Here is an 8150-nt window from a genome sequence, read left to right as displayed (position 1 = left end):
GAAAGACTTGCCTCCATCAAGAGATAACATGATGTGGTCTATACATACAATGCCATGATCTTAGTTTTCTGAATGTTGAGCTTTCAGCCAACTTTTTCACTCTCCTCCTTCACTTCCATCAAGAGGCTTTTTAGTTCCTCTTCACTCTCTGCCATAAGGATGGTGTCGTGTGCATAGCTGAGGTTATTGGTATTTCTCCCGGCAATCTTGGTTCCAGCTTGTGCTTCTTCCAGTCCAGCGTTGCTCATGATGTACTCTGCATATAAGTTAAATAAGCAGGGTGACAATAGGAGCCTTGACTACTCCTTTTCCTATTTGGAACCAGTCTATTGTTCCATATCCAGTTCTAACTGTTGCTTCCTGACCTGCATACAGATTTCTCAAGAGGCAGGTCAGGTGGTCTGGTATTCCCATCTCTTTCAGAATTTTCCACAGTTTATTGTGATCCACACAGTCAAAGGCTTTGGCATAGTCAATAAAGCAGAAATAGATGTTTTTCTGGAACTCTCTTGCTTTTTCGATGATCCAGCGGATGTTGGCAATTTGATTTCTGGTTCCTCTGCCTTTTCTAAAACCAGCTTGAACATCTGGAAGTTCACAGTTCACGTATTGCTGAAGCCTGGCTTGGAAAACTAAGATCATGGCATCCGGTCCCATCACTTCATGGCAAATAGATGGGGAAACAGTGGCAACTGTGTCATACTTTATTTTTTTGGGTTCCAAAATCACTGCAGATGGTGATTGCAGCCATGAAATTAAAAGACGCTTACTCCTTGGAAGGAAAGTTATGACCAACCTAGACAGCATATTTAAAAGCAGAGACATTACTTTGCCAACAAAGGTCCGTCTAGTCAAGGCTATGGTTTTTCCTGTGGTCATGTATGGATGTGAGAGTTGGACGGTGAATAAAGCTGAGCACTGAAGAATTGATGCTTTTGAACTGTGTTGGAGAAGACTCTTGAGAGTTCCTTGGACTGCAAGGGGATCCAACCAGTCCATCCTAAAGAAGATCAGTCCTGGGTATTCATTGGAAGGACTGATACTGCAGCTGAAACTCCAATACTTTGGCCACCTCATGCAAAGAGTTGACTCACTGGAAAAGACCTTGATGCTGGGAACGATTGAGGGCAGGAGGAGAACGGGACGACAGAGGATGAGATGGCTGGATGGCATCACCAACTCGATGGACATGAGTTTGGGTAGACTCTGGGAGTTGATGATGGACAGGGAGGCCTGGCATTTGAAGACATTATGCTAAGTGAAACAAGCCAGTCACTAAAGGACAAGTATCCACTAGTATTATGAGGTCCCTAGAGTAGTCAAAACCACAGAGACAGAAAGTAAAATGGTGGTCACAGGGGCTGGGAGGAGGAAAGAATGGTGAGTTGTTGCTTAATGGAGACAGGGTAAAACAGTGAAGATAGTTTCAAAACATTGTGAATGTAATTAATGCCACTGAATCACACATCTAAAAATAGTTAAAATCGGGACTTCCCTGCTGGTCCAGTGGATAAGAATCCACCTGCCAATGCAGGGGCATGGGTTCAATTCCTGGTCCAGGAAGATTCCACATGCCACGGGGCAACTAAGCCCATGCACCCCAACTACCGAGCCCATGGGCTGCAATGCCTGGAGCCCAAGCTCCACAGCTAGAGAGCAGCCCCTGATCGCTGGAGTTAAATAAAGCCCACTTGCAGCAAGAGAGATCCAGCCCAGCCATAAATAAATAAAATTCAAATTTAAAAAATAAAAAGAGTTAAAATGGCAAGTTTTAGGTTACATACATTTTACCACAATAAAAATTTCTTTAATAAGCATAATTGAAGAATAACATATTTTGAGAAAATAATCATAATCCTGGCTCCAACCAAGAGCTGACCACAAAAGATGGGTTTTATCCTCTGTTCAGTGGCTTGACCCGGAAACGGTTCCTTGCCCCGAAGCCTGATGTTCTCTACGGCAGCCCTGCCCAGCCCATTCCCGGGAGCCCTCCTGCTGGCCCTGAATGAGCCTTGTCACCAGCACTAACAGATGTGACTGACACTTACAAAGGAGAGCTGAGCAGACCTGCTATTTCCGGCTACGAGGCCAGTAATGAAATCCTGGGTTCCTGGTGGACAGAAGGGAGGCTCCGTGGGCAGGCAGGCTCCAATGTCCCATGTGGACACAACTGGAAGAGAGGGAAAGAGTGGGCCCACAGCCTTTTCCTGTTTCCACCAAATCCCTCTTCTCTCTCAGGTCTAAGTGGTGCAGGAAAAGTAAGATGAAACCATTCCCACGCTGTCTCCAACCATTGAGAATTATTCCTTGTGTTAATATTCCAAGACTATCAATGAGTCTCAGGGACTGCAGGTAGCCGTGGGGCTTGAATGGATTTCATTACTGGGTGCAGACCCAGGGCAGAACACAAAAGATTCAGCCTTGACATTTTACAGAAGGAAACACACTTGTGGGCAGTCATGATCGGGCTCAGAAATAGAGAGAGAGAACATTTTTATTCAAGCACAGGATGAACATTCTTTACAATCCGGGCCCTGGCGGGATCAGGCGTACCTACCCACGGGACACTGACATGGACGTCATCTGCCCCAGAACCAGACGAGGCTCTGACACTCCGTGAGCCCCAGCTTCCTTATCTATAATGTGGGGGACAGCAAGCCACTGCTGGTAGCGTTGTTGACACCTGTGCTCCCCACGAAAATGAAGTGAAAGTCGCACAGTTGTGTTGGACTCTCAGCGATCGTATGGACTGTAGCCTGCCAAGCTCCTCTGTCCATGGGATTCTCCAGGCAAGAATACTGGAGTGGGTTGCCATTCCCTCCTCCAGGGGATCTTCCTGACTCAGGGATTGAACCCTTGTCTTCAGCATCTCCTTCACTGCAGGCAGATTCTTTACTGCTGAGCCACCGGGGAAACCCCTGTTTTTATGCATGTTGGCCCAGCTTCCAAATACTGTCATTTCGGACTCTTAAGACACTGGTTGCTGCACCCCACTATGTGCTTGTATTGAATAGGCCAGCAATGTTGAGGAATTAAGGCACTCCAAGAGGAGCCCCCATCAGCAACTGCTGGGAATCTGTGGAAATACCTGGCTCTATGCCCTCAGGCCAGGGTAATGCTGAGACGGATTAAGTACTAGGTGCCCCTGGGGGCAGCACACTTTCTGGATAAGTCACTCTTGCTGTTTTCTTTGCCTCACCTGTCTCATGTCCTCCCCAGGTGGTATTTCCTGAGATCACCTCCAAATAAATTACTTACATCTGAATTTTAGGATCTGCTTTTGGAGAACCCAAACTCAGATCATGCCTAATCTAATCTAAACTTTAGGAGGAACTCAGGGAGACAGGTCCTTTGATCTCCCTTTTACAGATAAGAAACTGAGGCTTGGAGAGATCGCATTCCTTGCCTAAGTTCTCCCCGTTGAAGCTGGGACTTGAATTCCAGCATCTGGCTCCACTGCCCCAGGAAGCTCTCAATCACATCTCTCCAGCAACTGTATCCCAGGCAGTGACTTGCCAGGTAAGTCTGAGGCAGCAAGAGGCCAGTCTCCACGCCTTCACCTCCGGTTAGTCCCCACCTCCACACACACTAGTATGAGATAGAATGCACGCTCATCCCTAGAGTGCTCGCCGCCAGGTGGCGCCCTTTCTAGGAGGCCAAGGCTGGCTCTGCAGACACCCTAGATTCTGCAAGTAACTGGTCAATAGTTCTGACCCAGCTACTTGGAAGAAATTAACACAACATTGCAAAAGCAATTATACTCCAATAAAAAATAAATTAAAGGGACTTTCCTGGTGGTCCAGTGTTAAGATTCTATGCTTCCAGTGCAGGGGGCCTGGGTTCGATCCCTAGTCAGGGAACTGGATCCCACATGCTGCAACCAAGACTTCAAATGTCACAACTAAAATATCCTGCATGACCCTGGTGCAACCAAGTAAAAACATAAATATTTAAAATAAATAAATTTATTAAAAAATAAGTATCTAAGACTCCATACTGATATAAATAAGTGACTGAATAAATAAATAAATGGAGAGAAGAAACAAATCTCCTTTACAGAAGCATTCCAAATAATCTATGTAGGTCTCCACTCGCAAGGGGGTGAAATACAACTTTCACTCATAAGTGTGGGCTGAGAGTCACTTTACAGTGGAGAACCATGGCAGAGGCCACCTCGGCGAGTTGACTGAGGTTTACATCAACAGGGATAGTCATGTTGACAGTAGATACCCTTGACATGCTGTGATGACAAGGGCATCTTACCTTTAGGGTCTTTCTTCCCCAAACCTATAACCCCAGTCTAATTATGAGAAAACATCAGAAAATTCTAATTCTAATTGAGGAGCATTCTACAACACACCTCACCGGTAGTCCTCAAAAACCGTCAAGATCATCAAAACCAAGGTCAGTGTGATAAATGGTCATAGCCAGGAGGAGTCTAGGGAGATGTGGTGTGACATGGTGACCTATAGGGATCCTGGAACAGAAAAGAAAACATTAGATAAAAACTAGGGAAATCTGAATAAAATTCAGATAATAATAATATATCAATACTGGCTCATTAATTGTAAAAAATATATCCTATGAATACATTTTTATTTTGAAAAACTTTTTATTGAAGTAGAGTTGATTTACAATATCATGTTAGCTTCAGGTATACAGCAGAGAGATTCAATTATATATATGTATATTCTTTTTCAGATTCTTTTCCCTTATAGATTATTACAAAATATCTAGTATAGGTCCTTGTGCTATACAGTAGGTCCTCGTTGGTAATTATATTCTACTAATATTAAGATGCCAGCAAATTTGGAAAACTCAGCAGTGGCCACAGGACTGGAAAATGTCAGTTTTCATCCCAATCCCAAAGAAAGGCAATGCCAAAGAATGCTCAAACTACCACACAATTGCACTCATCTCACACGCTAGTAAAGTAATGCTCAAAATTCTCCAAGCCAGGCTTCAGCAATACGTGAACTGTGAACTTCCAGATGTTCAAGCTGATTTTAGAAAAGGCAGAGGGACCAGAGATCAAATTGCCAACATCTGCTGGATCATCGAAAAAGCAAGAGAGTTCCAGAAAAACATCTATTTCGGCTTTATTGAATATGCCAAAGCCTTTGACTGTGTGGATCACAATAAACTGTGGAAAATTCTTCAAGAGATGGAAATACCAGACCACCTGACCTGCCTCTTGAGAAATCTGTATGCAGGTCAGGAAGCAACAGTTAAAACTGGATATGGAACAATAGACTGGTTCCAAATAGAAAAAGGAGTATGTCAAGGCTGTATATTGTCACCCTGCTTATTTAACTTATATGCAGAGTACATCATGAAAAACACTGGGCTGGAGGAAGCACAAGCTGGAACCAAGATTGCTGGGAGAAATATCAATAACCTCAGATATGCAGATGACACCACCCTTATGGCCGAAAGTGAAGAAGAACTAAAGAGCCTCTTGATGAAAGTGAAAGAGGAGAGTGAAAAAGTTGGCTGAAAGCTCAACATTCAGAAAACTAAGATCATGGCATCCGATCCATCATTTCATGGCAAATAGATGGGGAAACAGTGGAAACAGTGGCTGATTTTATTTTTCTGGGCTCCAAAAGCACTGCAGATGGTGATCGCAGCCATGAAATTAAAAGACGCTTACTCCTTGGAAGGAAAGTTGTGACCAACCTAGATAGCATATTAAAAAGCAGAGACATTCCTTTGTCAACAAAGGTCTATTTAGTTAAGGCTATGGTTTTTCCAGTGGTCATGTATGGATGTGAGAGTTGGACCATAAAGAGAGCTGAGCACCGAAGAATTGATGCTTTTGAATTGTGGTGTTGGAGAAGACTCTTGAGAGTCCCTTGGACTGCAAGGAGATCCAACCAGTTCATCCTAAAGATCAGTCCCAGGTGTTCATTGGAAGGACTGATGTTGAAGCTGAAACTCCAATACTTTGACTACCTGATGCGAAGAGCTGACTCATTGGAAAAGACCCTGATGCTGGGAAAGATCGAGGGCAGGAGGAAAAGTGGATGACAGAGGATAAGATTGTTGGATGGCATCACCGACTCAAGGGACATGGGTTTGGGTGGACTCCGGGAGTTGGTGATGGACAAGGAGGCCTGGCGTGCTGCAGTTCATGGGGCCACAGAGAGTCTGACACGACTGAGCTGAATATTAAGATGTTAATAATTGGAAAATTGGATGTGGGGCATATGAGACTTCTCTATATTATCTTAGAAATTTTTCTGTAAATCTGAAAGTATTCTAAAATTAAAATTTTATTTTTAAAAAGGAGATCTAGGTGAAATTAACTTTAATGACATATTTTATTTAACTCCATACATCCAAAATATTGGAGGAGGAAATGGCAACCCACTCCAGTATTCTTGCCTGGAAAATTCCATGGACAGAGGAGTCTAGCGGGCTATAGTCCATGGGGTCACAAAGAGTTGGATACAACTGAGTGACTAAGCATGCACACATTCCAAATATTATCATTACAACCTGTGATCAATATAAAACATTCTCTAATGGAATAGCTTATGTTCTTTTTTCATACTAAGTCTTTTAAATTCACTGGGCATTTTACACTTACAGCACATCTCAATTTGGGTGCTACATTTTCATTGGAAATATTGATCTATTTAGTTAGGTTTCATAAAAGTTAAGAGTCAAAAATAGATTCACATATCCAGGTTGTTCCAATCACACTTAAAAGTTTTTTCCATAACTGAATCAAATATCAGCTTTTATTGTTTTTCTTTACCTTGCTGCTTGGCTTGCAGGATCCTAGGTCCCCAACCAGATATGGAACCCAAGTTCTTGGCAATGAAAGCACAGAATCCTAACCACTGGACTGCCAGGGAATTCTCAAGTATCAGCTTTTAAATTCAAATTAATTGAATTAGAATTTAAAATTCCATTCCTTAGTCACATCAGCTCAACACCCACAGGTGGCTGATGGCTGCCATAATGGACAATGCAGGGATGAATAGCTAATGATAGTATGTTCCAGCTTTTCTGCAACAGTCCTAATTCCAAATATTCTTTCCCACTGTCCCTTAAGTACAGTTGGCCTTGTCAGGTTGAGCCTGGATTGTTAGTTTGAAAAGTACAGTTCCCAAATGTGAGTAGCCCGGGAAGTATTTGGAAACCTGGCTTGGACCTTCCTTCATCAGAACCTCCAGTAGTGACACGCTCTTCAGACAATTAGTTCTGCCATGTCTTGATTTCCCTGGCTTTAAAAGAAGGTAGCAATGTCTTCACCTATCCTACATGGGATCACACCAGAAATGAAGCTTACAGAGCCACTCTGGAAAGCAATTTTGCATTATGAATCTAAAGCCTTAAATATTTTCATAACCATTGATATGGGAAGTTCCCTTCTACGAATTTAATCCAAGAAACTAGAAAGCCACGTTGAGATTCATGAGCATGCATTGTTTAAATGGAGATGAGTTTAATGGAAAACAAACTGAACATTACATAAATGCCCAACAGTTAAGTAACAGTTAAGTAACCAAGTTAAATAAATGATGGTACATCCCAGTAAATGTCAGACAACTATTAAAAGTTGTTTTTGAAGAAAATTTAATCATTCATGAAATGCTCAGGAAATGATGTGAAGAGGAAAAAAGTGTCAACAATATAGGTCAAAATAATCAATGAGAAAAAGAAGTTATAATTACAGTGTGACAGGGTTTTATCTAAACCAGGTCAGTCCCCCACATCTGATAGAAGTGAAGTCGCTCAGTCGTGTCCGACTCTGTGATCCCGTGGACTGTAGCCAACCAGACTCCTCCGTCCATGGGATTCTCCAGGCAAGAATACTGGAGTGGGTTGCCATTTCCTTCTCCAGGGGATCTTCCCAACCCAGGGATTGAACCTGGGTCTCCTGCATTGCAGGCAGACGCTTTAACCTCTGAGCCACCAGGGAACTAAACAAAAAACCAAATCATATCTGAGACGCCAGAGCCGATAATCTGAGCAGTCCCTGATCCACAGCCCTTTCTCCCATCTCAGCCGGCGAAGAGGCAGCCAACTCTCTGGACTGAGGGAAGGAGAGAGAAATACGTACAAGAGTAAGGATGAGATGATGAGATGAGTGCTTTTGTAACTGCTCCTCAGGTTAGAAATCATTGTCATTGTGGGCC

At 43.1% G+C, this 8150-nt stretch overlaps 1 non-coding gene across 1 annotated transcript; it reads right to left on the bottom strand.

The window, feature by feature from the left end:
• Positions 1–7861: 7861 nt before the first annotated feature.
• On the bottom strand, positions 7862–7933 carry TRNAC-GCA. Its single transcript has one exon. It is a non-coding gene; the product is annotated as a tRNA-Cys (tRNA).
• Between the last annotated feature and the right edge of the window lie 217 nt (positions 7934–8150).

Source organism: Cervus canadensis, chromosome 22, assembly GCF_019320065.1.
Source record: "Cervus canadensis isolate Bull #8, Minnesota chromosome 22, ASM1932006v1, whole genome shotgun sequence".
Lineage (NCBI taxonomy): Eukaryota > Metazoa > Chordata > Mammalia > Artiodactyla > Cervidae > Cervus > Cervus canadensis.
Note: the sequence above shows the minus strand (reverse complement) of the source record. Positions and strands in the feature narration are given on the sequence as shown.